Below are 12990 nucleotides of genomic sequence, written 5' to 3' on the forward strand. Positions count from 1 at the left end.
CTTTTCAATACTTCAGGAATGGCATCTAAACTGATGCTTTTTTGTGGTTTTCTTTCCAGGTCACTCACCATTTTGGGTGCAAAAACATAAGTAAGTGCTCCTTCATGGCCCTCCTCTTTTGTTTTCCCTATGCCTCTGTAAGACAAAAGTTATTGCAAAATGCAACAGATGTTTTTTGTGACATCCCTCTTCTCTCTCCCTGTTACCTGGGTATTGAATATACCCATCTCTTACCTTTGTTCATCTCTGCTTTATATGTACCACCAGAAGTTTGTCCAGTGTGTACGCTAAGCAGCTGCAAGATGGATGAAGATCACCATTTGGCAGCCCTTGCCAAGGGGGAATAAGTGCCCTTTTATATCTGTCTTTTATGAAAACATATTTTTACATCATTTTGTCAAAAGAAGACATAGAAAACAACAGTCACATGAATGCCAGCTCAAATTCACATGGCTTCCAATATTTTCGACATAGCTTTCACCCTGTTGCTTGAAAGAGCAACTGAAGTGCATTCACATGGTCTCTTCACACAGGTAGACATACAGCTGAGCAGCCTGCACATTCAAACACACAAATCCTTTCGCTGCAACTTTAATTTGGGGTATCTGCTTCAGAAAAACCCACAAAGATCACTCACTTTGTTGCTAGAGCTATTCCTCAATTTAAAAAAAGTGGGGTTTAAATGCATGCACAAGGGTGCTTTCTAGCAGCACAAAGTCAAAGGAGGGTGTTCTTCAGATTGTTTACACATCCACTCAGCGTAGGAAGGACTGAGAGTGCTACACATTCTGGAGCAGAACACTTTCCTAGAGGTTTAGCTTTACTTACATTATAAAACAGTGCTTTTTGCCTAGCCAAAGAAGACTACAGAAAACCATTCCTCACCTTGTTAAGCCTCTTCATTCTCCTTACTTCTCATATTTAAGCCCACTCTGCCAGTGCTTTCTTTGCCTTACATAAGAATCATCTCCTTCCCAGATGTGGCTGACAGGGGATCAGAGTCAGGGCATCACGGATCTTTTAATACTAGAGAGATGTGGGCATTGCTATGTCCTCTAACCGTCTCTAGATGTGGGTTCGAACAACAAATACATGTTGCATGCTGGGCCATCAAATGGCAGCAGCCCCCAACCGTCACCTTTTCATATCTTCTTCAAAGGCATGACCTGGGAACACAGGAGCTTGGTCTAACACATCCCTCACAGAGAAGTGCCTACGTCTCGCTGAGTCCTGTGGGTTCCCAGTACGAGCACTGAACAACAGAGTACCAAGTCACAGACATCTGCTAAGTCGCTAATAAGCAGCAGTTAAAGTATAAAGTTGCACCGCAATTAGCTCAGATTTTTCACATGTCCCTAAACCAGAGTAAATTCCTTTGAGTGTAACCTGCCCTCTCATGTGGGCTGGCAGATCGTCCACAGCTGACAATGAATAAAGAGTTAGAAGAATGAAAAATGACAGTTATTAAGTAACTCCAGCAAAAACTGAATTAATAACAATCAGCAAGCTAAAGTAATAATATTATACATAAAAGACTAATAACCGCCCTCATCTCTGTAAAAGCTGCATCGTATTTAGCATTGAATCATTAATTTTTCACATTTTTGTATGTTATAAAAAGGTATCTTGGAAGACAGTTCACCAAGATTTGTAGCAAAGTATTCACTATTCATCCATAATACGTGAAACCGGGCCAGGCTGCTATGTCCTGGGGAAATTTAAAAAAGAATCTTGTGACTTGTGATGGACATTTTGGTGATGTTTGTGAAACAGCTTGGCATCCCAGCCCAGATCCTAACTAGTTCTGACCAGACAAGGCCTATCCTTAAAAACAGTCAGGATTTTTGACAGCCCTGACTTCTGACAGAAAATCACTTTTTGTGGAAAACGGCTTTGAGCTTCTAGGTAGTTGCAAGAAATTGCTCCACTCTGTTTCTCTTTCCCCACTTTTCCCACTATTGCAGAAAAAAAAGTTGCTATTGCTGATATTTTTTATTTCCCAGCAACCACTCTTCACAGGTTACAAAATCGTTACTGTAGGTTCTGGTTTGGCGGTCACGGCAGAGAGCCATGAGCGGGGGCTGCTTCCAAATGCTCTGTATGTCCACAGAGTACGTCAGTATGCCACAGTGGCAGGACAACATGGGTTCTGGGAACAAAGAGAAGAAAAAGAGAGGTCTTCAGGACTGTTGACACATCAGCCTTCATAGGAGGGCATGGTAGTTAATAGATATTTACAAGCAGTAAATATCAATTACGAATTACCTTCCAGGTCAGGCTTCTGTAACAGGAGAAACTCAGAAGTTCAGCACTGTTTAGCTTTGAGAAGAAATTTTGACTCCAGCAAAGACTGCAGCTGATAAATCAGGTATGTCTGATTACTGTTCTTATTGCCATAAAATATAGGAGGTACTAAGGATGTAGTAGACCTTTTCTCACTACACATACATAAACTATGAATAACAGGAACATCCAAATATATAATATATAAATATACATATATATATATGTATATATATAAAACATTTAAAATTAAACATACATAATTAAATTTTGGAACATACTTTAAGAAACAGCTCTGCTACAATGCTGGTTAATTTTTATTTAAATGTAAGCTTTTAACTAAAAACACGCTTCCATTGTTTTTCAGCTTTTAAAAACAAGAATATTCATATTTTCTCTCAGATAAAGCAGTCTTTTCCAGTTTTGTATAAAAAAATCAAAACCAAACCCAAAACAAAACCCAAACAAACAAGAAAAAAAAAAAACAAACACAAAACTCGAGAGTATTCTTCCTTTCTACCAACTTACTTAGATCCCAGAAGGCACTGAAAGGAACTGAGTTATTCTGAAAATCCTGATACTATGCTCCTATTGGTTTTATGTCTGTCTGGCATTCTGGTGGTGAAAATTCTCCTATGTACAGGGTATTCTGGGACTGTCCCATACAGTGATTTTCTCCGAGTGAACTTTGCACTTGCCACTGCCAGAAGCTGTATTTCAAATCTGTATAGACATTTGCTAACAGAAATGGCAATTTTTGAAAATCCTTTGCTGTAGTGTGATCCCATGTACTACATACACCATATGGATTATTTGTTTAGGTTTGTAGTGTTAAGAAGGAAGTAGAGCCAGAAGTCTGTAAACCTAGGCATCTTGTTCTTCCTTAAACACTGACCTATTTGGAGCTCTATGGGTCCTTTCTTCTAATAAAACTTTTTTCTTGCTGTATGATCACACAGGCTGGAGAGGGATCAGAATTATCTGTGATGAGCTCTTGCCTTTTCCTGCATTGCTGCAGTTTGTATGTCAGGTTGCTGTGCTAGCAATGATGAGGGGGTAAATCTGAGTTTCTGTGGTAAGTTTATAGGGGTTTTCAGCATCTTCCTCCATGCTTTTTGTTATGTACCTGTGGAAAGAATGCACGATATGGACTTATTATTTAGGCCAAGTTCAAGTCATTTTTGAAAGTATGATTCCTCACAGATTTTATGATAACTGCAGACTTGATGTTAAATCTGAGCTTCCATATATATGAGAAGCTTGTTTTATTCATCTTCAGTAAATGCCTTACCACCTCATTTATCTCCATGTTTAAAACAAAAAGTAAAAATTTCACAAGAAGTCTCTTGAACACAGCCTGAAATTATGGATCTTCTCTTTGCACTTTTAGACGATGAGCTTGAGAGGGTAAACACTGCACACACCATGCTCGCTGCTGCATGCTGACACTGTTAGAAGAAGTGTTACAGCTCTCAAAGGAAATAAATGCCTATTTGCATCTTTGGTCACAAATGAAGAGGAAGGATCTGTTCTGCAGCATTTGCAAAACCAAAAACGTGTTGCCACGATGTGTGTCATTTTGGTCCCCAACTTTAAACAGGAAATAGCTCTTAGGTCTTTTAGTCCAGTTAATCTTGTCTTACTCACAGTACTTTGTTCCTAAACATAAAGGAAGTTGTTTTCTCAGAAAGATCTTAGAATTTGGCATAGAACTTTTTTTTAGGGGCCCATAACTAAAATTGCAACATATATTACCTACACAGATGAACATTATAGCTCAGTATCCATGCAATCCCTCATTTTGAAAGGAGGAAGTAATATTTTGAAGAGGTGCCATGTAAAGTCAAATCATGCATATTTATTGCTCGTTCACTGATGACCAAGTCAAACTGTCTAGGAGCAGGACAGTCTGTCTTCTCCCTTGAAACAGAGCCACTTTTGTGAATGTTAATGCTCACTGTGTTGGATGAGATTGTTGTTTAGCCTTGTTTTCATGGTCTTTAATGCCCTGGTAGCAGCACCTAAACATGCAGCCAGGAGCCACCACATTCCGACCTGGTGAAGCTGGAAGAATGCAGGCCAATATTTAACTCGGGTATCCAAGGATGAGCCTTCTCTCCAGGAGATTTTGCTGATGTAACTGTGAAGCAAAGTCTCTTAGCATATGCACAATTCATATTGACAAAATGTGCTTTGCTAACAGTGCTTCTCCTGTTTGCCCAAGCACAAGAACAACTCATAAGCCAATATAACTACAACTAGCTTTTGTCACTACAGAAGTGATGCAAGGAAAAAAACAAGAGCGAAAAAGAAAAAAAATATAACCACAAGAAAAAGCCCAACAATGCTACACTCTTGGCAAAAGTTCCTGACACAGACCTGATTTCAATCGCAGGCCAGTACAGTTTACACACTTTCTTGCTCCCAGGATTGTGCCTAAAGTATAGTCCTGACATTAATGCTTAAATTACAGGGGTTTGAGGTGACTTGTGATGGGAGTTAGGGTGCAAAAATGTATGCTTGATGTCAGAAGAAGAGCCAGAAACAGTCCTTCTCACAGTGGGACTACAGCAAAAATGCCAGAGTTGATCTTTTTGCTTGCATTTTATTTTCTCCTTGCCTGCTTTTAGTGAGGATGAATAATGTCCATGTCTTGTAACACCTCGGTAATAGTTCAGCAGGATTGCTGTGACCCTTCCTGGTTGGACCAGGACTGATTAGCTGCAGATTTTGATGTATGAAACCCAGCTGACAAGCCAGGCTTGCAGAGTCTGTATTGTTGCAGTTTCTGTTGAGCAGTGTAAAATTGTCATTTCTGTTGCTCTTTGAGGGAGAAACTAATAAGCTGGCGGAAATGGAGAGTTGAAGTGAAATGCATTTCCTTAATTACTCCTGATTTAGTTTTTGCAGATAACTACACATACATGGATGTGCTGAGCTGGGAATGTTGCATTTTGGTTTTAGCCATTTGAATCTCCCATCTGCTTATGCCAAAGATGAACCTTTCCAGGTGATCTAAAATGTAGACTTCTTAACTGATGTGAATGGCAGCCTTCCTGTTTTAAATTCCAAGTTGTAAAAAGAGAGTTACATTGTCAATCAGCCAGCAAATGGTGCTGCACTAGCCTTTCTAGAAAAACAAACAATGGGTAATAAATGACTTTATGGTAGGATTGAATTTAAAACAAAAAAATCCTTATCAGTGCAATATGTTTTCTGGCCCACTAAAACTCTTCTGTTTTAATCTGTTCCAGCTACATTACATTTCCTTTTTTTTTTTTTTTTTAATTAAAACAAGCCCTTCTAAACATATATATGTATGTATACATACAAATGTAGGTATGTATATACATGGAAACATTTTCTGCACTTAAGCAAAGATAGAAGAGGGAAATGACACTCTGAATGATACTTCAGGGGGTTTTGAGCAGTGCCATTAGTATGTGGCACATTCTCATTCTCCTCTGTATTCCAAAATGTTAATTTCATTAAAAACACTACAGTGAGTCTCTTGTTCCTATGGTTACCTAGAAAAAACAGAGCTCTGACAGAAATCAGGTGTAACCAGTACACTTGTAGTCACCTTCAAGAAGCCAAACAACACGCTGCAGACAAGTCTTAAAGAGATATATTGGCACCACTTCACTCAGAAAAGTTTCAATGGGGACAGTCCTCAAGGAGATGATAAATGTTAGCAGAGGAACCAGTTCTCTGGCTGACCAAAGCATGGAAGGAGAGCGTGGGAGAACACCATAGAGCAGATCTTCACTATTTATTGAGCGGTATTTTACTTTGTTGTTGCAAACAGGAGGAGTTAAGCAAAAAGAAGAGAAAACAAACTGCTTAGCAGGTAAAAATAAAGTGCAGGAGTTCCACTGCATCCCAGAGGCCTTTCAAAGCTAATGGGTATATGTGAAATCCATGGATACATGAAGCTTCTTGGATCCTACTGGATAACTTTCGTAAAAACATAGAAAAACTCTACTGGGACTGTCATCTCCTAAGAAGATTTCTGGGATTTTCAACACTGGAAAAATATTATTGTTTCCACCTTCTTTTCCATTCAGTTCTCACTTTTGAGCCACATAAATTGCATGGCACAATGAACCAGTGCATGGACTGGTTTCCAGAGCCAAGTAGCCGATATGCTGCAGGCTGGCTAACAGACCCAAAGGGAATACACTGTATTATTTTATTCAGACAACATCTTATCCTACAGTTTTCAACATCTATAAAGAAGAGTCAAGCACATAGTTCCCATACTAGTCAAGAAACCTTTATGCTTATGGAATATAGTCAGTTTGTGTTCTTTATTTGGGCTTTTCCCTGACTCTTTAATGGCAGCACTGAAGTGTAATGCTCCTGTGTAGGTTTACCATTCACCTGTGTTATCCTTTTTCCCTAGCACAAATTAAGCTGGGACACAACTGAGGTTTTGGGTTTGGATTTCCTCTGTGTATTCAGCAATCTCATCAGAGCAAAATAGAGCCAGGTATCTTCCTGTGCCCATGAACATACATCACTTACGTTTGCTCAGGAAATCTGATGCATTCAGGAAACACTGGTCTTACTAGTTGTAAGCAACACAGCTGTGAAGAGTACTCAGAGCATCACATCAGACCTACTGCATAAATGCAAACTCTTGATCTGCACCTAAGTGAGAAGTCACATGCAACTCTAAAGTGTCACATTTTCTATACATTCAGAAACCTTCTGGAATATCAAGGAGAACATAGCAATCCTACTTCTACATAGATGTTCTGAAAAAAAGGGGGATCAATATGCACCAAGCAACCCAGGAGAGAATTTCAGTTTTTAATAGAGATGAGGATGGGAGATAAGACTGCCTACATATGCAAGGGATATAGAGCACAAATCCAATCCTCCTTCATCTATGCCTCAGCCCAGGAGCTGCAGATTATAACCTTTCACCCTGTACTGCACACAGTGAGTGTTCAGCTCCCAAGTGCAGAGCTAGTTTTACGCTGGAGTTTTCAAAGTGCCTGGCTCCAGTGAATAGACACAGTCTTCCCTTTTTTGGCTCCCCACTAAGTAATGCCTGCAGAATATGTCAGACAAATGCTGGAAAGGTCAGGGGGCAATGGCTGACAGGAAAGCTGGTTCTCATGGCTCTATCCACAATATCGTCCTGGTGTCGTACAGTCCTGGTCTCTTGGTGCACATCTGGTTACATTCTCACTGCATGTCAAGGCAAAACATTGGTGAGCAGCCTCACTTTCCCATGCAGGGAAGCTTGGGCATACAGGCAAGGTACATTTCAATAGGTCTCATGTCCTACGGTAGGGAACAACCAACACTGTAATGTGTGAATTTGCTCCAGAGTCTAGTTGAATCCATTATATCCCAATTTTTGTTAACGTTATATATATTTTCCATAGGCCAAAGGTCAAGAAAGTGTTTTCCAACTGCAGCATAGAAATGGTGTGGTTTGCATCATGTCCTGTGGGTGTCAGAGAAAGGAAAAGACCATAGGAGATCTGCATGTGTCCCTGTGGCTTGCCCCTTCAAGGCCGCTCCATTCCACAGGTAGGTGTTGTGTTGCAAAGCTTACATGGAAAACTCACAGGACAGAAGAGCTAAACAGAACCACAGTCGGTGGCTCAACAGCAAAAGCTTTCCACCCCTGTACTGCTGTTTGAAAAAGGGGCAGCATTTCAGAAGCTTTTAGGAAAAAACCACACACTTAGATGCTGCCCTATTTAAAATCTGGCCTTGCGCATGCTGAGTTGAACAGCAGGTTTGGAAAGTCCCATCAAGGAGGTCATGCTATAAATTCAGATTTATACCCCTATCAGGTAGAACACAGGCTTAAATCCATCTCCTGCATTTAAGTCCATGCACCTGGACTACTGTGCTATGACTCATAGTCCAACCTCCTCTCTTTGCTTTTTACACCTGGATACCTCGCAGACTGGTAGTTAGACCACTTGGAGGTGAAAAGCTGGTTCAAATTCTACCAGGTGGGGTGATGCCTAAACCAGGAAGTTCCCGGGGCTAACCAAGCACATGCACTCTCAGCAGTGCATGGATCAGTACAAGAGGATAGCTATTTCCTAAAGTCCTGTGAATGTTGTCTTACACCTTCTTAGTTTGTATTGCAGGCAGCTCCAAAGATGTATTTTAAATGCATTAAACAGATTAGCTTATGTTATACATATATATTAAACATAAACCTGTGAGAGTAGTCAAACAAAGGCACTGGAACAGGTTGCTTAGAGAGGCTGTGGAGTCTCCGTCCTTGGAGATATTAAAAACCCAACCAAATACAGGCCGGGGCAACCTACTCTAGCTGACCGTGCTTGAACAGGGGAGTTGAATGAGACAATCTCCAGATATGTCTTCCAACCACAAGAATTCTGCAATTCTGTGATTATAAAAAAAAGGGGGAGGGGGGAAGTAAGATTTTTAGGGTTTTTTTTTTATTATTTTCATGTGAGCAAAAAGGCCTAGAGAAAAATGAGATTGTTTTGACTCAGATCGATGAAATGTATTTATTGTTTTAGCCACAGAACTGCAAATTCAGTTATGGTCTTAATTCCATTTACTGAACCCTCCTAAATTCTGGCCTTGTTTTCACTCCGTTGAGGTACAACAGCATTGATGGATGTGTGTGGCACCAGTGTGACTGGGATGTGAAATCATGTGCTTTCCCCTCACATGAAGAGGCATTTCAGCAATGATTAATCATGTATTTTCTCCTTTGGCAGCTATTCACAGAGGTTTTCATTTGCAAGGCATGATTTCTTTTTCTTTTTATTGTCATCGTGGTGAAGTCCCTAATAACTGACATTTACTGAGGCAGCTAGGTGCAGATTTGTCTGAGATGTATAGGAGATGGGCTAATTCCATGTACTATCAACCTGGCTTCAAGAAATCTCAGAAATACAAGTCTTCCAGCTGAGATTTATTGACATTTCTTAAAGTCCTGAATTGTTTTCCCTTGAAGCATTTAGTTCAGTAGATCTTTATCAACCTATACCTGTACATACATGAAGATCCATAGGCAAGGACACATGTTTACAACAAATTGCTGAGACTCTCCACATCTGAGGTTGTTTCTGCATATTCATGAGTACACCTAAGGGCTGAAATATCTTTTCTGCATGACAGATTTTGCCCTAATAATTTGTACAGTATATCATTCAAAAATAGTAACTACTTCTGGACAGGCATTTCTGAAGTTTCTCAAATGTATTTTCATGGTTCCCTGAAGTTTTCTTGGTGTATTTAATTACAACAGATGCTATTTTGTTTTGGTGATGCAAATGATAAAATCTTAGAGAATCTTTCATGAGAAGTGTCTATGAGAAGATTGGAAACACCACAAACTTGTATTTTCATATTTCTATTGATCATTACCATGTTTCTTAATGCCAGATCCTCTAGATCCTGGAAAAATCATAATATTAAGACAAATTGCTAAATAAATTTGGAAATAAACAGCAAATTGGATGTGGAAATACAGGCTTCTATCATTAAAATATATATTCCAATGTCTTATTTATTTAGGACTGTGTTTATGACAAAAACCTTTAAAAGAGGTGAATTAAGTTTCTTATCCTGATTTGGTTAAACTAGGCAAATTTGAAGTTCATTTTCTTTTTTTAATTTGGTACACAATCTATTTAAACCTGTTGCAGTGGAGCAGCATTTATGTTTCCAAGCAGCAAGAAATCCCAGTTCCTTCATTTATTGATTTACAAATTTGCCGCATATATCATTTGTTGCATCAGGCTTTTTCTCTCATAAAGAGACCTTCGTTAACCAAAGTGGAAATTATTTGCCGTCAAAAGGAATTTGAGTATTTACAATTAATTATACCTTATTTTCCCCAGGGCATCCAAAGCACAGCAAGATCTGTACTGTCATTGCCTATCATCTCTAAAACGTGAGATGCCAACCATACATATTTAATTAAACAGTGTATTCAGTTAAACCAATAAAACTACATTGTTCTTATCAATATCACTTATCGCACTTGTCTGAAGCATGAAAAGTATGTATTCTTATTTAGCATTTTATTGACGGCAGTGGAAAGAGAAACTATATATTTCCTCATAGTTTCCCTCCTCCTGGAGCAATTTCTGCAGGCCAGTTTGTTCTTTACCATCTTTCCTGGTATGAACTCCAAGGCTGGAAAATAGACTGCAGCAAAACCTCAGTGTAGGAGTACCTCTGGACAGTATACACTCACTGCTTCTGCATATGTCGTGCAGGGGTTAACTGTCAACTGTTTGTGCAGAAGAACCAAAAATCTAGATCAAGCAGTTAAACCTAACTGACAAAGACTAGTTCTTATCTTTCTCCTCATTTATCTCAGATAAAATAATATAAAATATAATCTCAAATAAAGAGATTTCCAGGCTCTTAAAATTAGTTCTACTAAGTTTTTAAAATTATTTTCTTAATTTTTTTTTTTTTAAATTAAGTCTTGCATGCCCTTTATTCGTTAGACATCTGTAACAATGAACGCACATTCACAGTGGCTACAGCTTAGCAAACCTGTCTAGGCAAATATGTGCTTAACTTTCTGCTACCGTTCAAATCACTGCAATGTAAAATGTACCTGATTTACCATAGGCTGTGAGTCGAGCTTTGCTCCACTTTTTTTGCCCAGACACTGGGCTAGATACAGCCACAGTGTCAGTAGTTGATGCTGACCATAGTGAGGACTTTCCATTGTGAGACTTTTCCAGTGTTTGTGTCATATAAAGTAGTGCTAGAGGGATAAGGAGGATGAGAAAAACTTCCCACCTTTCATTCCTCCTTTCCCTGGGACATCAATTCCAAAAAAGCAATGCTCCAGCATTTTTTTGGATCAAAATGCTTTTTGATCTGAAAAAAGTTGATTACAGGGTTTTTCATATTCAGAGTTTTCTTATAACCTCCTATTGCTGAAGAGTAAAAATTACTTCTAATAATAAAATGATTTAAAAATAAATCCCTGATATATACATTTTCTTTCATTCCAATTCATCCCAATGTGTTTTGCAAATTCAAATAGTCTGACATTTATATTAAATTTAAGAAGTCCTTGGATCCAATTCTGCAAAGCAAGACATCAGAGTTTAGAGTCCCACTGATCATTTCTGTCTCTTAAGAACAGGATCTGGATGAATTAGCACCACTATTAATCATAATAATACATCTATGTCTTGGTTCTGAGATTCTTGAGATGTTTTCCAGAAACTGCAAACTGGCATGGTACTAGCCAAAAAAAATTAAAGCATAGATCTTAACTCTCCAGTGAATCCTTCAGAAACTGAATAGCTCTCACAGAATAATATTTCTGACAGGAAATATACACTTGAGATGTTTTAAGCCTGAAATGTCACATACACAACGGAGCTTAAGCCTGAGAATAGCCTCCCCTGTTTCTGAGATCACAACACTAGTAGTACAATTAAGAGGATAAAATACCACTTCCTTGCTTCCCATACCCCTCTCCAAATGAAATGTGAGTCACTTCATGAATTTCTTCTAAGTCTAATGGAACAATTTCAGCCTGTCCTGGACAACCCTCCTGCCCAATTCCCTCACACACGCACTCACACACATTATTTCTGCTAGCTTGGATTTCACATCCGCCTCTGCCCAATCACTTGTGGCAGGCTCTAGTGGTAAAGCAAACGCCTTGTTGCTGTTTTTCCCCTTAGAATTACAGATCACTGAAGAAGTAGCTTAAAACATTTCCACTGGAGAAAAATGTGATGAAATTGTTAAAGGTTCAGCAGCCTTGAAACATTAGTAGGCTATTGGCATGAGGATTATTCCCAGACATGATCTTTCCTTTGGAACCTGCAGTCAAAGTTTGCAATATTTGTTCGCTTCATGCCTCCTCAGCATAGCCTGTCTCTCTGGCTGATTTTCTTCCTTTCTTTATCTGAAGCTGGCATTTTTTCCACTCTCGATAATTAAGCTGTCTCGATCTTAGAGACATGCCTATTTTATCACATGTATGTCTCGTACACAGTTGAAAAAGGAGATCTCCAAGGGAGAGGAAGGCTGGCGTCTGCCGTTGAAACGGTTTCAATCTGGCCTGAATACTTTGCCTGCAGTGCTGCAACACACAAGGGGGTCTTAACCTCTGAAACCTGCTGACTCAAGAGTAATTGGCCAGCATGATGCCACTGTGACCATCAACTGGAACAAATAAAATTACCCACCATTTCAGTGCCGTGATTGTCCTCTCCCACTGCATGATTCCATGAATCCCCCGGAGGACTGACCTGCTTATAATAAACAAATTGTTTTCTGGGCTCCTTTTCCATTGCCTGTAGGGGAGTTACAAGAAGACAGAACCAAGCTGTGTTAACTATATTTAGTGGTCTCCCCCCCCCCCCCCACCCTTAAATTGCATCAGACAGTGCAGATGACTAGATACAGTATGATCTTTAAAAGCTATATCCTCAAGAAGCAAACAATTAGAGAGAATAGCATCTCTACAAGGAAGCTCAAGTTTACACAGCAGTAGAAAGTTACAAATTTAAAGAATTCAAGAGGATTACACATACCCAAGCTGGATGACTTAAGTACTTTTCCTGAGGAAGACAGCTTTAAAAGCAGGGATTCTCTTACTCTATACACAATTTTGTAATTTGTTTGCATAAAAGCAAGCTGTTTACACTATGGGACATGGCTATACAAAGGTTGTTGCCAAAATTTACTATCTCCTATAACGCTGTA

At 39.2% G+C, this 12990-nt stretch overlaps 1 long non-coding RNA gene across 1 annotated transcript in view; it reads right to left on the bottom strand.

Annotated features, from left to right (window-relative positions):
• The window catches only part of LOC308061486, a 42919-nt gene that overhangs the window by 4756 nt on the left and 25173 nt on the right, over positions 1-12990 (bottom strand). Inside the window, exon 1 of the long non-coding RNA XR_013927248.1 lies at positions 1-12990. This exon is cut by the window's right edge and continues 25173 nt beyond it. This is a non-coding gene — a long non-coding RNA (uncharacterized lncRNA).

Source organism: Falco punctatus (genome assembly GCF_963210335.1).
Source record: "Falco punctatus genome assembly, chromosome: 3".
NCBI classification, from domain to species: Eukaryota; Metazoa; Chordata; class Aves; order Falconiformes; family Falconidae; genus Falco; species Falco punctatus.